This window comes from Vicugna pacos, chromosome 9, assembly GCF_048564905.1.
Source record: "Vicugna pacos chromosome 9, VicPac4, whole genome shotgun sequence".
NCBI classification, from domain to species: domain Eukaryota; kingdom Metazoa; phylum Chordata; class Mammalia; order Artiodactyla; family Camelidae; genus Vicugna; species Vicugna pacos.
The window spans coordinates 24,714,760-24,742,406 of NC_132995.1; the positions used below are offsets into that span (position 1 = coordinate 24,714,760).

Sequence of the window (27,647 nt, forward strand, 5' to 3'; positions counted from 1 at the left end):
TGTATCCTGCGTGGTAGACATTTAGTGGCCAAAGTACCTGATCACCCCCAGGGAAGATGAGCTCTCAGTGGGACAGGAATGAGACAATTGAGAAGGTGCCACTCATAAAAGAAGAACCTCACACCCAGCAAACTATACAGAATGAGACTTTATAGCAAGCATAAGAAATAAACTCAATAATATGTAGGAGGGAATTGACTAGGCAATTACAAAGTCTAATTAGAAATACTGAGAATGAAAATCACAACAATGGAAACAAGAACTAGAGGACAGATGCCTCAACAGTGACACTCAAATGCAATTCCAGTGTTTTCATGCATCCCCAGTGGTGAAGGACATTTTGAACTCAGACCCGGTGGTGATGAGACAGGAAGGGGGCAGGACACAGCCATTAAAGGAATGACACAACAGTCAGCACCAAGTCAGTGGAAAAGTCAACTCCCAATAGCCCCTGAGGCCCAAAGATGGCAGGAGGTTCAACCTCCAGTGGACCTTGAGCTGCGATATACACACTGTAATGTACTAGCCTGGTGAATGGCACTCCCACAGGTGCCATGACAGTTCCAAAGCTAACCATGAAAGGTCAAAGAGAGGGTGGTGGCCCAGTTCCTAAGAATCCCCACCCTTTCCCCAAAGCAGCTGGAATTATCCTCTCACTTGTTAGCATATAAAAACTAGCAGCAACCTCGTGGTGGTCGCTCTCTCTCTCTTGCCTTCTGAGACAGCCCACACTCTGTCTATGGCATGTACTCTCTCTTAATAAATATTGGGATTTCAAAATGTAGAATAGATAAACAAGATTATACTGTATATCACAGGGAAACATATACAAGATCTTGTGGTAGCTCACAGAGGAAAAAATGTGACAATGAATGTATGTACGTTCACGTATAACTGAAAAATTGTGCTCTTCACTGGAATTTGACGTAACATTGTAAAATGATTATAACTTGATAAAAAATGTTTAAAAAATAAATAAATGAATCTACTTTTACTCAACTGTGGCTTGCTCTTGAATTCTTTCCTGTGCAAAGCCAAGAACCCTTTCTTGGCGAGGGTATCCCAGGGACTCGCCTGGGACCTGGAACATGGCCATCCTCTTGCACCCCATTTTTCTGTACCAATGGGAAGTTCCAACTTGCAGGGAAATGCCAGGGAGGCTGCAGGTGGGGCAGGGGAGCAGCCCTGCTAATTGTCCCTTCTGCCTCAGGCTCCAATGCAACAGCACAGTGCTGTTACTGATCCTGGCTTTACGGAAATGTTTCATATTTCGTTCATCATGGATTTTTTTCTATTAATTTTGATGTTTCTAACATCACATTAAAATATGATTTGTCTTTGCCGAGTTTCTGGACACCTCTAAGGTTTGCTTCAGGCAGATGCCTCACTCATGTCACCTCACCCTGATTCCAGCCCTGCTGCCTCAAAGCTCCAGGCCTCCAAGGATGAGGATATTTGCAAAACTGACTCAGCTCATCCATGCCTCCAGCCCAGAGACCATTCAGGATTGTGGTGCTTCTCTGTGTATGAAAATCAAAAACCAGGCCACCACCCACACGGCAGCCCATCCCCAGCCTGCCAGCAGAACACCAGAATGTGGGCTCACATACTAACCACTGTGAAGATTGAAATTCAGCTTGAAAACTTTGTGGTTGTAGATGGCTCCTGCTGCAAGAAGGGAATATGACAGATAGCATAAGATATTACAGTAATTTTACTGACAAAGCACTAAGCGTATCACTGAAGAAGTTCAAAATCAATTCATCTGCTTCCCAGCAGAAGCGAGTCTAACAGGCAGTGAAGCATAATCTTGATAATGCAGTTGTTCCAAAAGAAGAAGGAATTAACCAGGCTACCCTAAATGTGTCTGTATGACATTCTTTTTCGTTCTTGTTACCCAGATAAGAACTTAAAATCCCATCTGTATGGAAATAAACTAAGCTTCGCAGTTATCTTCCTGTTCTGGGCGTTACCTCAGGAGATCTGCTGCAAACTCCTCTCCAGCTAAATGGGATCTTAGACTCAGGCCCTGCAGAGTTTCAGAGTTTGTTGTTAAAGAATAAAATACACTCCTATTCCAGCCACCACGACTGGGGCTCCTTTAGGGCTGCATCCCTCGAGGTTCTTTGATGGCAAAGAAACCTGACCCCAAACAACCCAATATCCTTCCAATAATTTCTTTTGCTATTTAAATGAAAAGAAGAATCAACTGAGCAGGAGAACCAGGCTGAATTAGAGTAGAAGCACAGGGTATGTTGGGTGGACAGAGAAGGGCTGGTGTAGGTGGCAGGCAAGAGCTCATTCATTCTAAAACAGGCCCCAAACTGACGTTTTGTATTTCTAGCATTATTTCCCTCAAGATTCAAAATCCCAAGAAGATAGGTCCAGTGGCCCATGTCTGAGACGTGTATGAGCCCACACTAGGTTGACAATCCCAAGATTGGCCTCAGTGAGTGAGGAAAGGCTCCCTCCAGAGATATGAAGGTGCTGTGACCAAAAGAAGGGGCAGCGGGTTCTAGATGAGCAATCAGAGGAGCCAAGATTTCTCAGAAATCAAGGCCACACTTTTAAGCATGTTGAAGTTCCAATGTTTTCCCTGGCATATTCCAACAACACATGAAAGGTTTGAGAAATGCACTTCACAGAGTGCCTGATACATGACAAATCATTATCGTTGCCTTTGTCATCATGATTGTCATCAACTAGTGTTTATTGTGTGGGGTATCTGGCCAAGCCTTCATAAAAGTGGGATGTCTAATGTGGAACTGAGACAGCAAGGAAAAGGGCAGGGCACAGCCGTTCAACAAATAACACAGCAATCAACAGCAAGGTGGTGGAAAATTCAACTCCCAACAGGTCTTGAGGCCCAAAATGGTGGGAGATTTGATTTCCAGGAGACATTGAGCTTCATTTTACACTCATTGTAAGATATTTGCATGGTAAATGGCACATGAACAGGCACCATGACAATTCTGAGCCTGACCATAAAAGGTCAAAAAGTGGGTGGGAGTCCAATTCCTGGGAACCTCAGCCCTTCCCCGAAAGTAGTTGGAATAATCCTCCCACTTGTTAGCATATGAAGCTACTGAGCCCATAAAAACTAACAACCCTGACTCCTCACAGCCTTTCTCTCTCTTTCTGAAACAGCCTGCACTCTATGCAGTATGCATTTCTCTGAATAAATCTACCTTTACTTAACTATGGCTCACTTTTGAATTCTTTCCTCCTCGAAGCCAAGGACACACATTTGGCAGGGCACATCCCAGGGACTCAACCGAGACCTAGGACATGGCCATCCTCTCACCCCACATTCCTCTTCCTGTATCAGAACAGGCAGGGCATCTCGAAATGGCTTGGTATTTTCTCAGCAGAAGAAATAAAGAGGTGTTGTTATTAGCACCTGCTTCTGAAGAGCCCTGGCCTCCTGCTGCAGCCCAGATTGCCATTGTCCAGGCCACGCAAGGGCCCATGTATCCTTTGCTGTCGGAGCCAGCCGACAATCGATCAGGTCCAGAAAACCTGTGCTGCAGGACTGAGAAAGAAAGACAAGACCAAAAGGAGGGGTTGAGAGGGTCTCACTCTAGCCCGCAAGACGCTAGGTCAAGAGTGGACGACGAGTTTATTTCTTGCAGTTAATTTATATGATTTTAACCCATTAGCTCATACATTCCTGCATGTAGGCAAAGGTATTGTTTTAAGGCACATTAACAACGTGTACTAAAATCATTAACTTGTAAATTGTTACAGACATCATTATTGTTTACAGTTCTCGTAAAACTAAGATTAAGAGTTCCTGGAACCAAGATGATAAACTAAGGCATTGTTCCTCTAAGCTAACATCGTGACTCGTGTACTATTATCTCAGGTGATTGTTCTTCAGGCTAAGATCACTAACTTGCATGCCGATTGTATCTCTCCTTCCAAAGGTCCTTAGTGACTTGATAGCTCAGGATGTTCCTTCAGGCCTTAATGCATCTGGCACATTCCTCAAAGGGGTGGCGGGACAGAGATTGTCCTTGAGAGATCAACCTCAGAGCCTGACGCCCTGCACTGTGGGAGTTTAGGCCCAACCTCTGTGCTCGGCAGTCCTCAGGTCATGAGTGGCCCCCCGCACTTTGCAGAGTGGGCACAGTACCAGAGCCCACAATACCATTTGGGGCACACACAAGTGGTTTTAAAATCAGAAGAAAAATATAAACTTCTAAGTTTAAGAAAATGTATATTATGTGTTCTTTATACCAATGTACTTGTTCAGTAAAACCATGAAAGTCTATTGGAGCCCTGAGTCACTTCCCCACCAAGGAAATTTGTATGCTTTGTGGAGGAGAGCAAGGGCGACTTTCTTTCCATTCCTGACCAAGGATCCTCCTCCATCCCACACTAGAACTTGCTAACTCATTCCTTATACTTCAACCAGGATGGGGGCTGAAAATGTTCACAGATCTCACATTCTTTACCCAATAACATTCACTAAGGACTTCAAGCATGCCAGACACTCTGCAAACTGCCTGGGACACAGCGATGGCAAGACAGATGCTCATGGGGATTAAGGTCTAATTGGAGAAATGTGTAACAAATGTGCTTCTCTTATGGGGCTGGTTAATACGGGAATATGTATCAATATCTAAGATTTTTCTATGATGCTGGTCATACCACACACATAAACTACCTCTTGAACTTCCCATGCATATACATGTAAACACACAGAGTTCAACTAAATATGTTGTTTTCTTTCTATATCCTTTTCTTATCTCTGAAATATCAAGAAGGGGAGTTATATGGGTGCCTAAAGAAGATTCCCCTAAACCCCCATCCAGGCCTGGCAGTCAACATCCTGGAAGCCGAGTGGGAGAAGAAAGATGGTACAGAAACAGTCAAAACAACCCATTTTCAGTGCAGCACCCCTGCTACCTGTCATGCCTGTTATCCCCCAGGTCAGAGATCTTATTGTATCTTCTCTGAGAAGAAACTTTCTCCCTCCTGCCTTGTGTGGAAAGGCCAATGACCACCAGCATGGAGTAGAAGAGAACTGGGGTTCTAATTGCTTCTTAAATAGATTTGCTTCTTTTTCAAGCCTTGCCTTTACCTCCATCTCCAGGGGTACCTGAAAGTGACAATTCCTGAGCCTTTAAGTGGCTCTTCAGCATAAATCAGCCTGCTTCTCAGCAGATTGGAGAAGAAGACTCCTAAGCCAGCAGTGGGAAAACCAAATCAGTTTGCTTTTCAATTTCCCAAATTTGTGTGTTTTTATTTCCCTTTCTCTTTGTTTTTCTGAATTTATGTCTTTTTAAAATCTTGTTACTTCTTTTTCACTCTCAAAAATTCACTAATATGGCAGTTAATGTGTATGTTCAACCATCCATCTCTACCAAGGACCTCAGTAGACTTTCAACCAACTAAGAAATCTCAGCTCTAAGTTAAGAAGAAGCATAGAATATCCTACTCCCCTTTTAGTGTCCTGAGACAGACCAAATATCCTCACTGTGGAACTATGAAAGAGAGGAAAGGTCCCAGTCTCCCAGCCCTTGCTGTGGTGGGTCATGTTAGCTATTGTTTGGGGCTGCACAGCCCCCTCCCATTTTGGGGGTTGTGATACAAGCTGAGCCTAACCAGTCACAGTATCTCACTACCCAGGGCAGCGATTGGCCCAGGAGTGGACATGTGATTCAACCAGGACCAGAGTCCTTCCCTGGGGTAAACATACAGTGTTGGCAGAACAACTGCATGAGAAAGAGAACTTCTTTATTTTTTTAATTAAGAAGTTGAATATTTTATTATTAAACTGTTTCTTATTTTCCTGCAAGGTTGCTTCTTCACTGTATAAAAATAGCACTGGCAAACAGAGTACATTGCAAAGTTAAGATAGTATTGTTCTTCAGCTGACACTATACAACTAACAAAAACTTTTCTCTACTGCCAGTTGTTATTTCCAATGGGAAGATCTTTAGGTATTTTGACCCAAAACCAGGGATGGGTGTAAGCAAGTTAAAATATTACATAAGGGGCTGAGCCAAGATGGTGAAGTAGAGAGACACATAGCTCACCCTCTCCCACAAATACCCCAAGAATTACATCTATGAACCCACTGAATCTCACAGAACACCTACTGAACTCTGGTAGAGTGTCTCTTGCTTCAAAATACAGGCAGATTCTCACAAAATCTGGTAAGAAATCAAAAATCGGTGCAGGACTGGTCCTACAGGGAAGGATCAGCATAGGAAGAAAGGCACCTTCATGCTGGGATGCCTGCTCTCCAGCTGGGAGCTCAGCGGGGACAGAAGTGGAAGTTTTGAGGCTTGGAACAGAAAGTGGCAATTGCTTGGCTGACTCAGAGGGTCCCTGTGATCCCTGGCCCTAGACACGAGCCACCAGGGACAAGCCAGGACTGGCTGATGAAGATCAGTGAGGAACCTAGGAAGAGGCAGTCTCAGGGGACTGGACAGTGGTGTGAGCTCTGGCTAGGGGTATGTGTGGAACAGAACAGCCTGGGACCCCCAATAAAAAGCACCACTGTTGGTGAGGGGTGGGGTGCAATGCAGCCATTTTCTTCACTTGGCTCCATTGTTGGTGTGTTCACACAGTAAGAGAGATGGGGCTTGGTCATAGCCATCACTGCTACATAGAGGTGGGGCTGAAAGCTGAATCCATACCCAGCAGTTCTACAACTTCACAGGCAGGACTGAGATTTGTTTACAGCCCCAGGCAGAGAAGGTGGATTTGCTCTCTCTGGACCCTTTGTGGACCCATGCCTCTGGGTCAAACAGGCAGTGAGCAGAGTTCTGACTCATGGTGGGGGCAAGTACAGGTACTTACAACAGGTTAACATACTGGACCATATGTAAAGGTGGGGCTGGGTTCTGCACTGACCCTGTGGTGCACCACAGATTCAGGTGTATGACTGCACACTTGCTACAACGGATCCTAGCATCTGACATTGGTGGATCTGTACTGGGGGTTCCTGGGGATCAGAACCTGAAGGACAACAGAGCAGGTGGCTGACATTCCCACAGCTAAAGTGAGGACAAAGGCAGCATCAACAAAGAGTACTTCTTATGCCCACATAACGAGTGACAGACAACACCACAGATGGCACTTCCTGGTGGACATCTCCTACCTACTCTTCTTCCCTGTTGAAGAGCTCCAACCCTGCCTAGTACACACCACAGCTCAGAAACCCAGGTCTAGAAGCCTCCATTCCAGAAACAGGGGAGCAGACCAGGCCCCTGTCAAAGCTGCAACAAGCATAGAACAAAAAAGGAGACCTGACTCAACAATAACAATCAGGGCAGGCTGATTGCACACCACAACATCAACCACACCCCAATTAAAGGGATAACAGCCAACACTCATGGAAGAAAGATGTGACAATCATCCACACTAAGAACAACCATCATAACAAAACTAGTAGATGCACACAGTCTACACACATACTCTCCCACTTTAAATTAAAATGAACAAAAAAAATAAAACAGCCCTTCAAAACCACATTAGATAACTGATACTTCTAAATCCAGAGAGCCAGAGAAATGTAAGTAAACTAAAGAAGCAGAGGAGCTACTCCCAATTAAAAGAACAAGAGAAACCCTCTGAAAGAATGATCAATTAAACAGACGTCTATAATCTATTAGATCATGACTTCAATAAGGGAGTGATTGAAGCACTGAAGGAACTAAAAGAGACTATGAATAGAGACAGAGAATAATTTAAAGATGGAAATTGAAACTATAAAGAATAATCAATTAAAAACAGAAAACTCAATGACAAAGTTAAGAGCTGAGCTAAAGGCAGTCAAAAGCAGACTAGACAATGCAGAGAAATGAATAAGTGACTTAGAAGACAGGATAACAGAAGTCACCCAATAAGAACGGCTGACAGAAAAGCAAGTGAAAACCAATGAAAGCAATATGATAGACCTATGGGATAATACAAAGCATGCCAACCTACATATAACAGGGGACCCAGAAAAAGAAGGAAGAGCAAAGGAGACTGAAAATGTACTTGAAGAAATCAGGACTGAAAACTTTCCACACCTAAAGAAGGAAGCAGATATCCAAGTACAGGAAGCACATAGGATCCCCAACAAGAAGAACACAAACAGACCCACACCAAGACATAAAATCAAGATGGCCAAAGTTAAAGATAAATAAATGATTCTAAAGGCAGCAAGAGAAAAACAAAGAGTTAGTTACAAAGGAACCCCCATAAGGCTTTCAGCTGATATCTCTACACAAACACTGCTGGCCAGAAGGGAGTGGCAAGATATATTCAAAGTTCTGAATGAGAAAAAGTTGCAGCCTAGGACACTCTATCCCGCAAGATTATCCCTTAGAGTAGAAGGAGAGATAAAGAATTTCACAGACAAGCAAAAACTAAAAGAATTCAGCAACAATAAACCTACACTAAAAGAAATATTGAAAGGTCTACTCTAAATAGAAAAGAAACAGGATGCTATAGAAATGAGAAAACCATAATTGGAAATGCAATAACTACAATGAGTTGCAAGAGAATAAACATGAAGATGTAAAAAAAATACACAAATAAAAATAAATATCAAAATCATAAAAGGTGAAAGAGAGGAGCAAGAAAATACAGATTTTTTCCTCTCCTTTTTTTCTATTAGTTCTTTTTAGGATGTGTTTGATCCTACACGACTATAAGTCTAAAGCAAACAGATATAGTAAGGGGTTAACATACTTGAAATACAGGGTAAATCACAAGTCAAAAGCATACAATACAATCACAAAAAAACAAAAAGAATCCAAGCTAGTACAAAAGAAAACTATCAAACCACAAAAAGGAAAACAAAAGAACAAAGAAGAAATACCAAATCAACTGGAAAACAAAGTTCAAAATGGCAACAAACACACATTTGTCAATAATTACTATAAATGTCAATGGACTAAATGCTCCAATCAAAACACATAGAGTGGCAGATTGGATAATAAAACAAAAGCCTACAATATGCTGCCTACAAGAGATCCACTTTAGAGTGAAGGACACACATAGATTGAAAGTAAGATAATGGAAAAAGATATTTCATGCAAATAGAAATGACAAGAAAGCAGGAGTAGCAATACTCATATCACACAAAATAGACTTTAAAACAAAGGCCATAAAGAGAGATAAAGAAGGACACTGTATAATGATCAAAGGAGCAATACAAGATGAAGATATTACACTCATTAACATACATGCACCCAATATAGGAGCACCTAAATATATAAAGCAAATGCTAACAGATATCAAGGGAGAAATTGATGGGAAAACAATAATAGTAGGAGGCTTTAATGCCCCACTAACATCACTGGACAGATCTTCCAGACAGAAAGTCAGTAAGTGAACAGAGATACTAAATGACACAATAGAACAGTTGGACTTGGTTGATATTTTTAGGACACTACATCCCAAAAAAAACAGAACATACATTCTTTTCAAGTGCTCATGGAACATTCTCTAGGATAGACAACACACCTGGGCACAAAAGAAGCCTCAACAAATTTAAGAGGATAGAAATTATATCAAGCATCTTTTTTGACTACAATGCCATGAAACTAGAAATCAACCACAGAAAAAGAAAGGAGAAAAAATGACAGCATGGAGATTAAACAACATGCTACTAAAAAACCAGCAGGTCAATGATGAAATCAAAGAAGAAGTTTAAAAATACTTTGGGACAAACAGCAATGAAAACACAACCACACAAAATCTATGGGATGCAGCAAAAGCAGTTCTAAGAGGAAAATTCATAGTGATACAGCCTGCCTCAAAAGAGAAGAACAATTTCAAATAAAAAACCTAACCTACCACCTAATAGAGTCAAAAAAAGTAGAGCAAACAAAACTAAAAGTTAGCAGAAGGAAAGAAATAATAACGATCAGGGAGTAAATAAATAAAACAGAGATTAAAAAAGAATAGAAAAAATCAATCAAACCAAGAGCAGATTTTTTGAAGAGTAAAAAAATTGACAAACCTCTGGCCAGGCTCATGAAGAATAAAAGAGAGAGAACACAAATAAAAACAAAAAAAGAAATGAAAATGGAGATTACAACCAACACCACAGAAATACAAAAAATCATAAAAGAATATTATGAACAACAATATGGCAGTAAATTGGACAAATTAGAAGAAATGGACAAGTTTCCAGGAACATACAGTCCACCGAAACTGAATCAAGAAGAAACAGATCATTTGAACAGACCAATCACTAGAAGTGAAATAGAATCAGCAATGAAAAAATCTTCCTGCAAACAAAAGTCCAGGACCAGATGGCTTCACTGAGAATTCTATCAAACATACAAAGAAGAGCCCATACCAATCCTCCTCAAACTCTTCCAAAAGATTAAAGAGGTTGGAATACTTCCAAATTCATTCTGTGAAGCTACCTTCATCCTAATACCAAAACCAGACATAGACACTAACAACAAAATCATTGATAAATATAGGTGCAAAAATCATCAACAAAATATTAGCAAATATAATCCAATAACACATAAAAAAGATCACACACCATGATCAAGTTAGGTTTATTCCAGGGGCACAAGGAAGGTTCAATATACACAAATCAATCAATGTGATACATTACATCAACAAGAGAAAAGAAAAAAATCAAATGATCATCTCAATAGATGCAGAAAAAACATTTGATAAAATTGATAAAATGCAACACCCATGTATGATAAAAACTCTTACCAAAATGTATAGAGAGAACGTATCTCAACATAATAAAAGCTATTTATGACAAACCTACAGCCAGCATAATACTCAGTGGTGAAAAGCTGAAAGCCTTTCCACTAAAATCTGGAACACAAGGATGCCCACTCTCACCACTTCTATTCAATATAGTATTGGAAGTCCTAGCCATAGCAATTAGACAAGAAAAAGAAATAAAAGGGATTCAAATTGGAAAAGAAGAGGTAAAACTGTCATTATATGTGGATGACATGATACTATATATAGAAAACCCTAAAGGCTCTACCCAAAAACTATTAGAGCTAATAAAAGAATTCAGCAAGGTAGTGGGATGCAAGATTCACATACAGAAATCAGAAGCATTTCTTTACACTAACAATGAAATATCAGAAAAGGAAAGTAAAGAAACAATCTTTTAAAATTGCATCTAAAAAAATTAAATACTTAGGAATAAATCTGACCAAAGAAGTGAAAGACATATGCAGAGAACTACAAAACATTTACTAAGGAAATTAAAGATGTCTTAGAGAAATGAAAAGATAGCCCATGTTCTTGGATTGGAAAAATTAATATTGTTAAAATGGCCATACTACTTAAAGCAATCTATAAATTTAATGGGATCCCTATCAAATTACCCAGGACAGTTTTCACAGAACTAGAAAAAAAGATCCTAAAATTTATATGAAATCACAAAAGACCCAGAATTGCCAAAGCATTACTGGGAAAAAAAGAATCAAAACTGGAGGAATAACCCTCCCAGACTTCAGACAATACCACAGAGCTATAATAATCAAAACAGCATGATATTGGCATAAAAACAGACATGTGGATCAATGGAACAGAATAGAAAACCCAGAAATAAACCCACAAATTTTTGGTCAATTAATCTTTGATGAAGGAAGCAAGAACATAAAATGGATAAAGACAGTCTCTTCAGCAAATGGTGTTTGGAAAACTGGACAGCAGCATGTAAATCAATGAAACTAGAATACTCTCTCACATCACACACAAAAATAAACTTAAAATGGATTAAAGACTTAAACATAAGACAAAACACAATAAACCTCTTAGAAGAAAACATAGGCAAAACATTATCTGACATAAATCTCAGCAATGTTCTCCTAGGGCAGTCTACCCAAAAAACAGAAATGAAAGTAAAAATAAACAAAAGGGACCTAATTAAATTTATAAGCTTTTGCACAGCAAAGGAAACCATAAGCAAAACAAAATGACAACCTACGGGATAAGAGAAAATATTGGCAAAAGATGAGACTGACAAGGGCTTAATCTCCAGAACACATAAACAGCTCATACAGCTTAATAAGAAAAAAACAAAAAGTCCAATCCAAAAATGGGCAGAAGACCTAAATAAGCAATTCTCCAATGAAGATGACAAATGGCCAGTAGGCATGTGAAAAAATGCTCAATATCACTAATTATCAGAGAAATGCAAATCAAAACTTCAATGAGGTATCACCTCACACCAGTCAGAATGGCCATCATTCAAAAGTCCACAAACAATAAATGCTGGAGAGGGTGTGGAGAAAAGGGAACCCTCCTACACTGCTGGTGGCAATGTAGTTTGGTGCAGCCATTATGGAAAACAATATGGGGATTCCTTAAAAGACTAAAAATAGACTTAACATATGATCCAGCAATCCCACTCCTGGGCATATATCCAGAGGGAACCTTAATTCAAAAAGATACATGCATCCCAATGTTCATAGCAGCACTATTTACAATAACCAAGACAGGGAAACAATCTAAATGTCTATTGACAGATGACTGGATAAAGAAGAAGTTGTATATTTATACAATGGAATACTATTCAGCCATAAAAAATAATAAAATAATGCCATTAGCAGCAACATGGATGTCCCTGGAGAATGCCATTCTAAGTGAAGTAAGCCAGAAAGAGAAAGAAAAATACCATATGATATCACTTATATGTGGAATCTTAAAAAAAATGAAATTATTTACAAAGCAGAAACAGATTCACAGACATAGAAAACAAGCTTATGGTTACCAAGGGGAAGGGGGTGGGTAGGTCTAAATTGGGAGCTGGAGATTTCCAGATACTAACTACTATATACAAAATAAATAAACAACAAGTTTATACTTATAGCACAGGGAACTATATTCAATATCTTGTAGTAACTTATGGTGAATAAGAATGTGAAAATGAATATATGTATGATCCTATATGACTGAAGCATTGTGCTGGTCACCAGAAACTGACTATACTATAAAAATATATTTTTAAATTATTTTATTACATAAAGCTTAAGATAACAATGTTACCTTTGAATTACATACTTTTTGTAACTAGTTTTACCACAGATAATTTCAGGAATTCTGGATATTATAACTGGAGCCTAGCCTAGAAAAATCATAGGGCGCTGTGAAAAAGATGCATAGTATTTATCCGAAGTCATTAGGAAGTTAAGGGGTTTTTTTCCTGGTAACATTGTTGCAAGTTTTTTTTGTTTGTTTTGTTTTGTTTGCTAAAAGCTGCTTTTTAAAAATCTATCCACCATTAATTTAAGACAACTATGTTAAATTAAGTTGTTTCAAACTAATTTATTTAGGGGTTCCATTTTCACCCTTTGATAGATTTTACATATTTCTCATCTGCTTCTTCACTCATTAGTTCATCTATATCTGAAAGGTTACTGAGCGTCATCTTGATCAGCCCATCTTCATAACAAGATTTGTTGACAAGTCCTGGGTTTTCTGCTAGAGCTTCATTAATTTCAGAAGCTTCTCTTCCTGATAGAGAATAGAGTTCACTAGCAGCTTTCACCCTTTTCCAAAGCACCAAACTCTTGTTTGCTCAATTTTGTCCCACCTTCAGGCAGACTGCAGTAAACAACATCTCCCAAAGCTTCCTGTGCAAAACTGCTAATTCCCACTGTTCCAACACTGTTGTCTGTGGTTATACATTCATGTTGGTCTGTGAATTTACCCACAGAGAGTGGAGCGGGCGGTGAGCAGCATCAGTATGGCGCGCGTCTGCAGCCCTCACTCACAGAGCCCTGTTCGCATGAAAGAGAACGTCTAAGATGGAAGGATGTTGACTCGGAGCTGCCAGGGGCTATATTTTCCACCACATAGAAAACACCTCTCTGTAATAAGAAAATAAGTAAGCCAAGCAGAGATGTGTGGGAGAGAAAAGGAATAAACACAAGAAAGGGGCGCTGAAAATACCAATAGTGCATGCAAAGAGAGCAGAAAGAGAAAGAGAAGGGTATTTCTGGAAGATGGGAGGAATTTTGTAACATGCACATAGTAACCAACGTTTATAGGTGGGAAGCAGAGAAGTGCCAAATAAGGTGAAGACGGTAGAGCCCCAGAGCCCCCAGTATTGGCTCACAGGGGTATCAGCAGCCACGAGGGGAGGAGAGGTGGGAGGCCCAAGAAAGGGGGGAGTTTTCAGAGCAGCCACAGAACCGAAAATAAAAGGAAACATCTCAGGCTCACATTAAGTGTGTTTTATTCCTGGATCTTGTCTCCATTACAAAAACAACAACAAACAACAACAGCAACAAAAACCATCATGTGTCCATTTTGAGCCTAGTTCAAATTTTCTCCGGAAAGGTTATGACCAAGGAATGACAGATACCTGTGCTTGGCTCAACCTTTCCCATATGTTCACCTGAATAATAGTGACAGCCTCACCTCCTAACTTTTCTGACATTGTGTGATCTATAAACAAGCCCCTCAGAGTAGTACCACCCTTCACACACACGCACGCACACAACACACACATACGTGTGCGTGCACACACATACACAGAAATGAAGTTTCCCCCCGTGGAATAATACACTAATATTCAAAATCTCCGACTTTGCCTGTTGCCATGGCAACCAGCAGCATTAAGTCCTGCCGCTAAAATTTCAAGAGCAGATGACATGAAGTATTTATGTGTAATTGCATGCTTTTCTTTCATGTAAAATATGAATGTGTCTCAGATGAGATGGGTGTTTATATCAGGTGAGGGTAGCAAATCTCTGTCCCCTTCACTCTCCAGTCCAGTGCATGTTACTTCCAGAAGCAAATGGAAAGCAAGGTGGCACATAGGGTCTGGGGTCATTCCAAAGACCTTCTGAGGCTCAAGTCTTTTCACTTCCCAAAGTGAGTGGAGGGATTACTTTTTATTTCTACTCTTTCAAGCTCATGCACATTAGTCATCATAGCATGTCAGTATGCAGGGGACCAAAGGCAGGGACAGAAACTTTCATTTTGTAGGTGGAGAGTGAGAAGGGCCATAATTAGATGTTTGGAGAGGAAGAGGGTGTGGTTAGTGGAGGCAATACCCTCCTCTCCCCACAGAGGGCCTGAGCTAGGTCAGGACTGGGCCACAGATTTTTCCCTCACCCAGGGGCTTTCTGCAGATATTCTTGTCATTTTTACAGACCATCATCCTTTCAGAGGCAAGGCTGTGCAGCTCCATATCTGACAGTGACCCCAATTGCTTCTGCAATTTCTTTTTTTTTTTTTTTTTACTTTTTTTTTTTAATGGAAATACTGGGGATTGCACCCAGGACCTCATGCATGCTTGGCATGCACTCTACCACTGAGCTGTTTCTTCCTCCTCCCCCGTTGCTTCTGACCACTGTAGCACAGGGCACCAAGAGTCTTCAAGGGGATTAGTGGACTCTAAAAAAATGACCTTCGTCATTTGGCATTCCAATCTCACATTCAGGCCCAGGAGAAAGAACCTTATTCCACAAGTAAGTTTCGTGATTATTTCTTTAATCACATTTTTAATAAGCTTTTTGGAAACGGTAGAGGTTTTAAATGAGAATGGACTCATGCAAATAGTTCTGAGCTCCTCGAGGGAAGAAATGAATTCAGAGTGTGGGGTAATGTTTTATTTAAGGGGTGGTCCCCATGCTGAGCACACAGCCTCCTCAGAAGCAGCCCTCCTCGAATGCTTATGGGATGTGGGGAAAGACAACGGATGGATGAAATCTTCCACCGGTAAAACACACGGTGCATGAATGGATGAATGAATAAACAAACAAACGAAGGAAATCATGGTTTTAGAAAGGAAAGTAGGACTGAGGGATAATCAGAGCTGGGAAGATCCTGAAGGAAATGGGCAGGCTCTAGTGGAGAGGCTTCTTGGTCCAGGGAAAGACCCTGAGGGAGCTGGCCTGCCATCCGCCCCTGCCCCGCGCCTGCAGGCCCTGCGGGAAAGCCCTTCTGGGCCAGTCGCACTTGTCTCTTCCTCCCTCGGCTGCGGAACCTTGATTCCGCGGTGTCCGCTGTTACAGTAACAGAAGGGAAAAGAAGACAAATGGGAAGTTAACATCCCGTTACTTTCCGCTGCCTTAACCAAACAGTGCTGTCCCGATCTGTGAGCCTGAGCAGGAAAGTTACGGTGGCAGCTTTACTTTACAAAGCCCTTTACTGTGCACCTGCAGGGCCCGCTTGAGAGGGGCCACGCCCACAGTGGGCGTGGCCTCCACCTCCGCAGCCCGCTCTGCCCCTCCCAGCACAGACCCCACCCCTGCGGTCCTTGCTATCACCACGTCCTGCGGTTTGCGGTTTGCGGTTTGCGTGGCATCGAATCCTCAAATGCTACCAGGCCGTCTCCCTTCTCAGGTGCACCTGTGTCTTCAAGCTCGGCTGGGTTTCTTTAAAGCTGCTCTCCATCCTGGTGACCAAATCATTTCTTGCTTCCGCTGATGAGCAAGGCAGCAGGGCTTGATTTAAAAGTTACCCTTTGGCCAGCTGTTTCCCATTCTGATCTCAAGATGACTGAATCTTTAGGAAAGTCAGACACTTGAGTCCCTGGGTAATTATTTCTCCCTATTAAAAGTCTTTTCCCCCCGTGATCAATATGCATTTCTCCACGGTGGTGTCTAGCCATTCCCACCTCTTTCATCCATCTCTACTTTCATTTTGGTTTTGGGATCTGATCCCACCAGCTGAGATGGAGCAACTAGTCCTCAGCCTTTGGAACTTGAGCCTGCCAGGCTTGCCCTGCAGGGTTCCTCTGCGGGTCCTCTGGGGAAAGAAGCCTGGCCTTCTTCAGGGCTCTCCCTCACCCGCTGTAAAGGTCCCTGCCCATAACAACACAAAACACTCGGTCAGCGACACTTGAAGGACATCCTGGCAGCTAACAGTCAGCACTTGGAGTGTCTCCTCCCTAGATACGAAGATTCTGTTACGACAGCAGCCCTTCTCTTGGCTGCTGTGTCCTCAGGTGTCCTCTGGGCGCTCCTGCCCAGAGGGCCATCAATGCCCTGTCTGCAGCTTCCCTGGCCTGCACAGGTTTTCTGAGATGCTGGACTTGAGGGAAGACAGAGCCAGAAGGCCTCAGAAAGTTGCACCCAGAGGGCGGAGCCCAGACATAAAATGTTTAGAAGGAAGGGGAAACCCACGATCTTGGAAACTTCTATGTCTGATTCTTCCCTATTTTGGAAAAGGACAAGTTCGTTTTCCCCAACACACTCTGCCTTGCTTCAGCCTAGGACATAGAAAGAAAGTCAACAAAAGCCAAAGATACCTTTGAAGGAATGGGGTTTTATTGACTCTTCTAACAATTTATTGGTTCATTACTCTGTATCAGGCAAGGTTCTAGACGCTGGGCCTGGAACCTCCCTCTAATCTGAATTCATCTTTTCAGTGGATGAGAGCAGAACTTCTGCTTACTAGGAAGCCTGAGAAGACAAGTCGGGAAAAGTGTGGCCAAGGTGACTGGGCAGGCGGGGCCATGGAGGCTTGTTCAGTCTGGGTACAGACAAGGCTCCCCAGGAGGCTCTTCTCGCATGCCGGGTCTAGCAGCCCACACCCCATTCTCTATTCCAAGATCAGAAAATCTAGTTGTGAACCTTGACACCATTGCCAAAATCTGAGTAAAACCTCTAGTAAAGATTTTGACATCTGATAAAGCAGATCTTCAGCAAGCAAAAGGAAAACTTGTTTGTGTTAAATATACAGCTTCAGGTTGCTTTTATTGCTGTGGTTGTGTTCTGTTGGTTTCTGCTGCGCCAGATAAAGGAGAAGCCGGCGGCAATCTGTTGAAGGACATTTGAGCAAGAGTCTCCTGGAAGAAAAGCTTCCGGCATCTTCCTCTGAGATCGTCAGCCACACTGACTCATGGACATCTGCTGGGGGTGGGCGCGTTGCAAAAGGTTGTCCAGGTATTGGAATATGCATCCAAAATCTTCAAAACAAACCTTTCCTTTGCCTGTGTCCTTAATTCCTTAAAATAAATCCCTAGATACGGAATTTAGCTGTAGTGAGGCACCATTTGTAAAAGTGAGAGTCTGGCAACAACCCAAGAGCCAAGAGACTGGGAGCGAGGACACACCCGTTCCAGGGGCCCTGCTCACTGTCCCTCACGGGGAGCATGACTTACAAGAACTCCAGGCAGAACAGCATGGACCAGTCTGCACCATTGCTACGGATTTCTGTTTCTGCAAGCACAGAGAAGTCCAGACAGACTCCAAAATGTTCACAGTTGGGGGAAGGTGTAGCTCAGTGGTAGAGCACATGCTTAGCATGCACGAGGCCCTGGGTTCAATCCCCAGTACCTCTGTTAAAATAAAACAAATAAATAAATAAAATAAACCTACTTATCCCCCCCAAAACAAACAAAAAGAAAACAGTTTACTCTTTTTTTAAAAATGTTCTCAGTGATTATCTCTGGAGGAGTGAGAATGTGGGTAATTTTTATTTTCTCAGGGGTATTTTCTTATTTTCTAAATGATACATATTATTTGAGGGATATTTTTAAAGAGAATTTTGGAAAGAAAATAAAATAGTTGCCCAGAATAACCCTCTTTTCTGAGTATACCTCCCACTCCAAAGTGGGCAGTGATCGGCTCTCCTGGCACCCAGTGTGTTGTCCATGCTGTGTCTTGTCCTGCTTGCTGCCCTTTATTCAAGAGTTAGAGACCACTGAGGGGGTTAACTTGAGTCTTCAGACTGCAGCAAAGTCCTTGGAAGGAACAGGAGTCCTCTTGGGGAGCAGGCACACAAGACCACGTGGTGCCATCAGACTTATGGGGGAACCAGCCATTCCATTCTGCTCCCCCTTTAGTCAGGGCCAATCCCCACCCAAAGTGTCCAAGGCTACACCCTCCATCCATTAGTCAGCAGCACCCTGACCCATCAGACAGTGGACTGTCTATAGTCCACGAGTCGGGGACAGACACTCTGGAGGTCTGCTGGGCCTGCTCCCATCCACACCCTGGTCCCTGGTGTCAGAGCACCCTTGTCCCCCCATTCCATTCCCCCTTCTGCTCCCCAGAGGAAGGTATTTTGGTCCCTCCTCCCTTCTTCTGTCTGTGTGATTCACCACTCCACCTCTTCCCAAGACTTGGCCTAGGGAAGGAGAATGAAAATTGTTTTTGTTCAAAACTAGCCTTTCCCACTTCTGCCACTGGTGTACTTCTGAACAGAAAAACAAGCTTTACAAAATTCAGTATTTACCTGCATATTTCCTGTGCGCTTCCTTCTCCCCCTGCCTCATATCACTGGTCCCTTCAGTCAATCACATTCATGCCATACCTTTCATGAGAGTCTCTATTTCTGCATCAAATATGCACGTTTGGGGAGGGAGGGAGAGGGCTATAGCTCAGAGGCAGAGCACATGCTTAGCATTCAAGAGATCCTGGGTTCAATCCCCAGTACCTCCATTAAAAAATTAATTTAAAATAAAAATTAAAAACAAACAAAAAAGACTTGCTAAAAATGCACATATGTACACAATACTGTGGGTCAGGTAATATCTTAAAGGGGTTCATAACACATAAAGGTTTAGAATCACTATCTTAGGGCAGGCTTATAAGGATGGACAAAAGAATCTGAACTCTTCAAGCTTTAAAAAAGAAAGAAAGAAAAACTGAAAGAAATGAAACTTTCAGTAAGTTAAACTTCTGCCCCCTATTTTGGAATCAAGTGCCACCATGATTCAGTTCTGAATGATGAGGTCAACCAAATGGATGTGTTGTGGGATTCAGGAAGGGTGCCCCTGAGTTTTGTGAGCTTGGCATCAGGGCAGATACCCTACACAGACAGGGGCTGGGCTCTGTCCCAGCAGGTTAAATCTCTATGAAGCCTTTTATGGTAGGCAAATGATCTGGATTTAAGCTCCGATCTTATATTGTGTGTGTCCCTTCCCCTGGCTCTGGGCTCCTTGAGAGCAAGGCCTATGGTTTGTTTCATCTCTATCCCCAGGGCCTGATTCTAAAAGGTGGACACTCACCGTCTAATATTGGGTGTCTTGGCCCCCAGCAGCCCTGGCACGCCACCTTGCACCAGCATCAGCTGCCCAGCTGTATCTGCCTTGGCATGCTGTGGCCCTAGGGCCTGTACCCAGTAAGTCAGCTTGTGCGGCCTCATCCCCAACCTACCTCTCACTGTGTAGATGGCTCTGAAACCACCGCTACCATCTTTCCAGTGCAGACCTGGGGAAACCAGGTTGCCAAATCTTTAGTAGTATCCAGATGCCCTCAATCCTTCCTTGTAGCTGTCTGCTCATTTTTCCTGCTGCCTCTGCACCTCCCAGGCCAACCCTGTGAGTCAGTGTGCTCCTCTCACTCTGCCGGTGTAAGCACCAGAACCACAGAGCTCCTTGGCTTTCCACATTCCGTCCACAAATGGCACCACTGCACACAGCTGCACCTGTGTAAAACGAGAGCCCCTGCCCCAAGTAGGTGGGGGGGGGCCTTTCTGTAACTCTCTTTCATCTCCAATTCTTTCAGAAGTTTCATTCTTGCCCATGAGGACTTTCCTCTCATCTGTGGACATCAAAAGCTGGTTAGAAAGTTCCAGTCAGTGCTGCCTGCATGTTAATGTTTCTAAACAGTCTCATTCTCACTCCCGTCGTTGTGAGACAAATGTCCAGTGTCCCCTGCCCACACTGACAGTTGCATTCTGCCTGGCTGTACCTCAACCTCCCCAGACACCAAGCACCTGTCCTACACCATAATTCAAATGTACTGCATTCTCAGCTTTGTCTTCTGGACGAGTCAATGTGATAAGGAACACACAACTCAGAATTGTTTTCCTTCTAAATTGCTGTAAAATTGTGAGTTAGGGCAATTACAGCCCAGCTCCAATTATTCAGATGTACTAGGTGAACACAACAGTTTTGACTGAGGGAAGAGACTTTACAAAAAGTCAGGCTATGCAATAATGAAAGTGGCTAAATTCCAGGGCATTCCATTTCTGTCACAGGGCAAGCAAACTTGCACTGCAACAGAGAACAAGCAGCCCGCCTGGTAGAAAATCAGAAAGCACCCAGGACACCAGCACCTTCGCCGAGCAAGATGAGAACACTCTGCAGAGCAGTGGCCTGTCTCTGTCTTCCATAGTTTGCCCACGTGATCTACTGAGTGGAAATCCCAGCACTCAGAGCAGAGTAGGCACATTTAAATTCATGCTAATCATCTCTCATGTGAGATAACCAAACTAAAGGTTAACTTTCATTTGCCAAAACTTGCCATCTCTCTACCAGAGCATCCACTCTCATTCTTGCCCGTATCTCACCTTCATCCTGGTCATGGGGGGCTTTTAAAAGCTTCTCCGTTAGAGACAGGAAGTGCCAGCATGCACCATGAGCCAACACAAGCCCAAGAAATTCTATTCTTTCAAATGTCTGTTTTCAGAATGTTTACACTGACGGACATGTTAAGCCAAGCAGGTCCTCTAATTAGAAGAGTCTACGTGATGCAAGAAAGATGGATTGTGGCTACCAAGTGCCACAGAGCAGAGAGGAAACCAAAGGCCAGGTGACGTGTGATGGGCTACAGGTGAGCAAAGGCCAAGCCAACCCCCGTCTCTTTTAATTCTTTAGGTGTTTAATCAAATGTAAAAGCTGTTGCCGCTGCCTCTGCTCCCAGTGGTCTCTCTGTTATCACTAAAATAATAATGACAAGTTGGGAAAAGCACAGAGGACAGGCAAATGTGAAGCCAAGTGCTGAAGACAGAAACAGGAGGTGACAGCCAGCAGCCTTCAGGAACCAGGAGGATCAGGGTGACCCAGGGGGCCTCCTCCCCAGGGAAGTGAGGTCAACTGCCTGCATTCATCCCTTCCAGGAAGGGGGATGAGCCAAGGAGGGCACGGGGGAGTGACAAGGAGTTCAACCCCAGCTGAATCAGCCCAGCCTCACTTCTGCTTGAGGAAGAACTAGGGTGGGTGGGCCAGCTCACTGGTGGGGCCATCGCTCCGACGAGCACCCACACCCCCACCTCCAGAAGCTGGCCACCAGTTCCTGATGTTTGGGCCACAGATCCTTTCTGGCACCCAAATTCCAGAATCTTCTTTTGTCTCATGAGTGCATAGGTTAAGGCAGAGCCTGGTTTATTATCTTGCACAAAATAATCCCCAAAAGTAAAACAGACAGGCCCACCAAGCACCTGGAACTCCCCGGAGCTCCAGCTTCTTGGGTCCTGAATAGCTCATGTGTGCTTTTATGATGTCATTCATTAATCTCTGAGTTTCCAGTGTTCCTAGTATCCTCTGCTGCGCAGCTCTTCACCCACCCATTTTTTTTATAACTCCTGCTCAACCTTCATGTCTTCAGAGCCCACGCATTCACCACCCTCCTCCCCCCGTACATCCTATGCCCCATCATGTGCCTTACTTTACCTTTATGGCATTTGTTCTTCCTGTCAACACTTATGAGTGTCTACTAAGAACGGGCATGAGGGCCTCAGTCATATTCAAGAAAGGAACAGTCCATGCCTTCTTGGAGTCTGTCATCTAGAGGGGGAGATAGCATTGCTTTTACATAACAAATATTTTCTTGCAGTATTTGATATTTAAATGCTATGAAGGAAAAGTACATTGAACTATGAGGAAACAATATGCAAAGAGCCTGAACTGAGGCAGCTGGATTAAAGCACTACAAAAAAAATGACACAGGTGGGTTTTCTCCCCAGCCCCGCCTCCTCCTGACAATAAACATGCTTGGGGGTCAGGGACCCTGCACGCACCCAGCAGTGCAGGGCACAGGGCCTTGGTGGTGGGCCAGCAAGGGGAGGGGGCCCTGCAGCCACCAGCCATCCTTAACTGTGAAGGGGACTCTGAATCCTGGCTTTCTCTTCCCTTCCCCCTACCTGGTCCCACAATTCATTTCTCATAATTAATCCATCTGACAAGTGAGAAAACTATTTTCAAAGTAAACAAAATAAATCAAAATGGTCCTAAGTTCTCTCACTAATGTCCTCCATCAATCACGGATGACTAGAGCTTTTTAAACAAAAAGATTCGGGAGCAGAGAGAGGGAAGCTTTAAACGCAACTGCTCTCCCAATTCTGTAACATTAAGGTATTGGAATTGATTTGTCATTAAAAAGGGAGCTACAAGTACTTTATATGCTTAGAAGGAGGGGGAAAAAATCAATGTTAAACTACGTAATTGGGAGAGGAGTAAGACAGTAGAAGGGGGTAAATTCCTTATTGATTCAGGGGGAGAAAGAAATAAAGAGTCAGATACCTTCATTTAACGCCTCACTTAATTCTGTACAGGGCAGAGTGACAACCGGGCAAAGGTGTGCATGTGGGAAGTACTCATTCATCAGACCCTGGACGAGTGTGGGTGAACAGAGGCCTGCAAGTGACTTCTCACCAGCCTCTAGGCAGGAGCTGAATTGTTTGCTGTAAACCTCAAACTCACAAAGGGAAAGTGGGAAATAGAGGATATAGACAATAGCAAGTGAAGGCTCTCTGGGAAACAAGTAAGACAAAGCAGCCAGAACTTTCCAAATCGGGTGTCAAAGTGCTTGCCTCCACATTATCTATGAGTAAAGTTTTACTAGCAAGAGCAAATTAAATAAATTAAAAGTAAAAGTAGGCTTCCTAGATTGACTATAATAATAAAGACAAACAGTAGCAGGTGTTGGCAAAGATGTGGAGAACTTGGAACCCCCTTACATTCCCAGTGGGAATGTAAAATGGTGCAACTGCTCTGAAAAGCAGTTTGACATTTCCTCAAAAAAACTAAACAAAGGTCATAACCCACTATCTCTGCTCCTAGGTATATATACCCAGGGGAACTGAAAATAAATGTTTACATAAAAACGTGTATGTGAATGTTCATAGGCGCATTATTCCAAAAAGCCTTAAAATGGAAAACAATTTAAATATCCATCAACTGATGAATAGATAAGTAAAATGTAATATATCCATATAATGGAATATTATTCAGCCATAAAAAATCACTTAAGTACTTGGCTCAGCCACTCGCAGCATGCGCGGCCGGCAGAGCCGGCGGCTGTGACGCAAGCGTGACGCAGGAGTGACGTGAGCGCAGCCGCTCCCGAGGCGCTCGCGCTGCCCCCGCCGCGTTCCGAGGCAGCCATAGCTCGGCTTGTGTCGCCAGGCCCGGGCCACCCGCTAGGCCTCGGCCACCCGCTGGGCCTCGGCTGCCCGCTGCCCGACATGGACGACTACGCGGGCCTGTCGGACGCCGAGCTGGCCGCCGTGCTGCGCCAGTACAACATCCCGCACGGGCCCGTCGTGGGCTCCACGCGCAAGCTCTACGAGAAGAAAATCTTCCAGTATGACACCCAGAGGCGGAGGCTCTCGCCCGTGAACTCGCCCGCATCCTCTTTCAGCTATCGGCCCTCGGACTTAGACGCGGCGTCCGTGGACTCGGATATGTACAATCCGCCCCAGAGGGAGGACGCCTTACTCTCCCAGAGCAAGGGCTACAACGGCGACTACTACGAGGAGAGTCACTTGAGCAGCAGGACTTACGGGCAGCCTGAGTCTGTGGGCACACCCAAGGGCTTCCGCCAGCCCGCCGCTTCACTCTCAGATGCTGACACCTTCCACCACCAGGTTCGCGCTGATGATCTTTTCTCTTCCGAAGAGGAGGGCAAGGATAGGGAGCGCCCCGCGTATGGCCAGGACAGTGCCGGCCAGAGCATCGCACACTACCGCCCCGTTTCCAACGTCTCCAGAAGCTTCCTGGGCCAGTCCTACTACCCCACCTCCTCCTCTACCTCTCCAGCGTCCTCATCTTCATCTCCCCCACCTTCGTGGCTCACCCTCCATGCCATGCGGCCAGAAAAGCAGGCTCCTGGGCCTGGTGTGGGTCAGGAGCGCCAGGTCCCGCTCTGGGGTCAGGTGCTCCTGTTCCTGGTCTTCGCCGCCTTCTTGTTCTTTGTTTACTACTCTACGCAGGCTGAGGATGGGAACCCCTTCTGGGCAGACCCCTGAGGGTCTGGCTTCGTGGCTTTGGGGCCAGCTGCTCTGGGAAGTCCTGGGTGACTGCCTTAGCAGTGTTTGCTCCGGGAGGGGAATTGGGGCTTTTCTGTGTTCTAGCTTGGGGGTCCAGGGACAGGAGCAATGTTTGCTTCCCCTGCCTTGTCCTGCCAGGGAGGCAGCAGGCCCAGGCCCTCTGCAGCATGGCGGGCCTGGGCAGGCCTTCCTCTGGAGCCTCCTGGCCCTGCTTGCCTCTGACCCTTAGGGCCTAGGTGGGGAAGACCTTTTCCTGGAGAGAACATGGTTGTTGTCATTACATGCCTTCTGTTCGTTATCACTTCATTGAGGGGGATTAACCAAAGGCCTCCCTGACTTTGTTTTCATGAATGCACAATAAAAAGACCATTTATTTAAAAAAAAAAATCACTGAAGTACTGAAACATGTTACAACATGGAGGACCCTTGAAAACTTTATGCTAAGTGAAAGAAAGCAAAAGACCACATATTGTATGATTCCATTTATATGCAAAGGCCAGAACTGGCAAACCCATTGACACACAAAGTAGATGAGTCATTGCCGGGCTGGGGGAGGGGGTAGAGAGTGACTGCTAAGGGGTACAGCTTTCTTTTGGAAATGATGAACCTGTTCTGGAATTAAATAGTGCTGATGATTGCACAACTTTGAGAATATACTAAAAACCACTGAATCGTATACTTTAGAAGAGTGAATTTTATACTATGTGGATTGTATTTCAATTTATAAATATATATATATGATAGCTAGCAGTTATTAACCTACTCAAGGGATTTATTTTCTCATATCTTAAACATAATGCAGCAACCACAAGTTATATATTTAATAAAGCAAGCCCAATTTAGCAACTTTGAAGTATACAGGTTAAAGTTAACAAAATGGACTTGAAAGTGGTAAAGATGTATTACTTTTGGAACATTCTGTAGTACCAACATTTTATAAATTCTACCTGGCTTTCAATAAATGTCCATATTAAGAAGGTTGTGGGATGAATTGTATCCCCTCCCAAATTCTTCTGTTGAGGTCCTAGGGGGAGGGTATAACTCAGTGGTAGAGTGTCTGCTTAGCATGCCCAAGGTCCTGGGTTCAATCCCTGGTACCTCCACTAAGAAATAAGTAAATGAAATAAATAAACCTAATTACCCCCACACACAAAATTTTTTTTAATTAAAAATTTATGTTGAAGTCCTAACCCCCAGTGACTCAAAATGTGATTGCATTTGGAGATAGGGTCTTTAGGTAAGTAAGGTAAAATGAGGTCATATGGGTGGGCCCTAATCCAATATGACTGGTGTTCTTACAAGCAGAGGAGATGAGGACACAGATGGGCACAATGGGAAGGCCATATGAAAACACAGAGAGAAGACAGCCATCTGCAAGCCAAGGAGAAAGACCTCAGAAGAAATCAAGCCTGACAACACTTTGATCTTGGACTTCTAGCCTCTGGAAATGTGAGAAAATAAATATCTGTTGTCTAAGCCACCCATTCTGTAGCAGCCACAGCAAACCAATACAGGAAGTGTTAATGTATTAACTTCAGTATCTGACTCTTTAAATTATAGTTATCTGATTAAAAAGGGAGCAGAAAACCTGAATAGACATTTTTCCAAATAAGATATACAGATGGCCAACAGGCACATGAAAAGATGCTCAACATCACTAGTCATCAGGGAAATGCAAATCAAAACCACCTCACACCTGTCAGAATGGCTATCATCAAAAAGACAACAAATAACAAGTGTTGGAGAGGGTGTAGAGAAAAGGCAACCCTGTACACTGTTGGTGGGAATGTAAATTGGTGCAGCCACTGTGGAAAACAGTATGGAGATTCCTCAAAATATTAAAAATAGAACTACCATATGATCTATCAATTTCACTTCTGGGTATTTTTCCAAAGAAAACAAAAACACTAATTTGAAAAGACGTATGTGTCCTTATGTTCATTGCAGCATTGTTGACAATAGCCAAGATATGGAATCATCCTAAGTGTCCATCAACAGATGAATAGATAGAGAAGATGTGATACACACACACACACACACACACACACACACACACACAATGGAATGTTACTCGGCCATAAAAAATAAAATCTTGCCATTTGTGATACCATGGATGGATCTAGAATATCCTATGTAAGTGAAATAAGTCAGACAGAAAGACAAATATGTATGATCTCACTTATATGTGGAATCTAAAAAACAAAACTAACAAAACAAAAACAGACTCGTAGATACAGAGAACAAACTGATGGTTTCCAGAAGGGAGGGGTGGTAGGGGATTGGGCAAAACAAAGGGAGTTAAGAGGAACAAACTTACAGTTATAAAATAAATAATCCATAGGGATGTAATATACAGCACATGGTCAATAATATCACGATAACTTTGGATGGGGACACATGGCTCCTAGACTCATCATGGTAATCATTTCATAATGTGTGTAAATGTCAAATCACTATATAGTACATTGAAGCTAACATAATATTGGACATCAACTATATCTGAATAAAAATTATAACTATCATATGCTGAAGCATATGACAGGGAAATAGCAAAGAGTGAACTCACCACTACAAGGTTTTCATCCTATTTCCCTAGTCCTTAATACAGCATTTAACTCTAATGGGGTTTTTTCCCCCACAAAGGTAAAACTGAAATTCTTTTTTAAAAAGTAAAATATATTTTTAAAGCAGCTTACAAAGTCCATTGATGCATAAAAGGTAAACATTAGAAAGACGGTTGCCCAGAATTC

At 43.2% G+C, this 27,647-nt stretch overlaps 1 long non-coding RNA gene and 1 pseudogene across 1 annotated transcript; both read left to right on the top strand.

Moving 5' to 3' along the window:
• Nucleotides 1-22,191: 22,191 nt before the first annotated feature.
• On the top strand, nt 22,192-23,737 carry LOC140698449 (uncharacterized). The gene is made up of 2 exons (XR_012076237.1): nt 22,192-22,576; nt 23,182-23,737. It is a non-coding gene; the product is annotated as an uncharacterized lncRNA (long non-coding RNA).
• Nucleotides 23,738-24,033: 296 nt separating this feature from the next.
• LOC102533925 (emerin pseudogene) lies at nt 24,034-25,287 on the top strand (annotated as a pseudogene).
• Nucleotides 25,288-27,647: the final 2,360 nt, after the last annotated feature.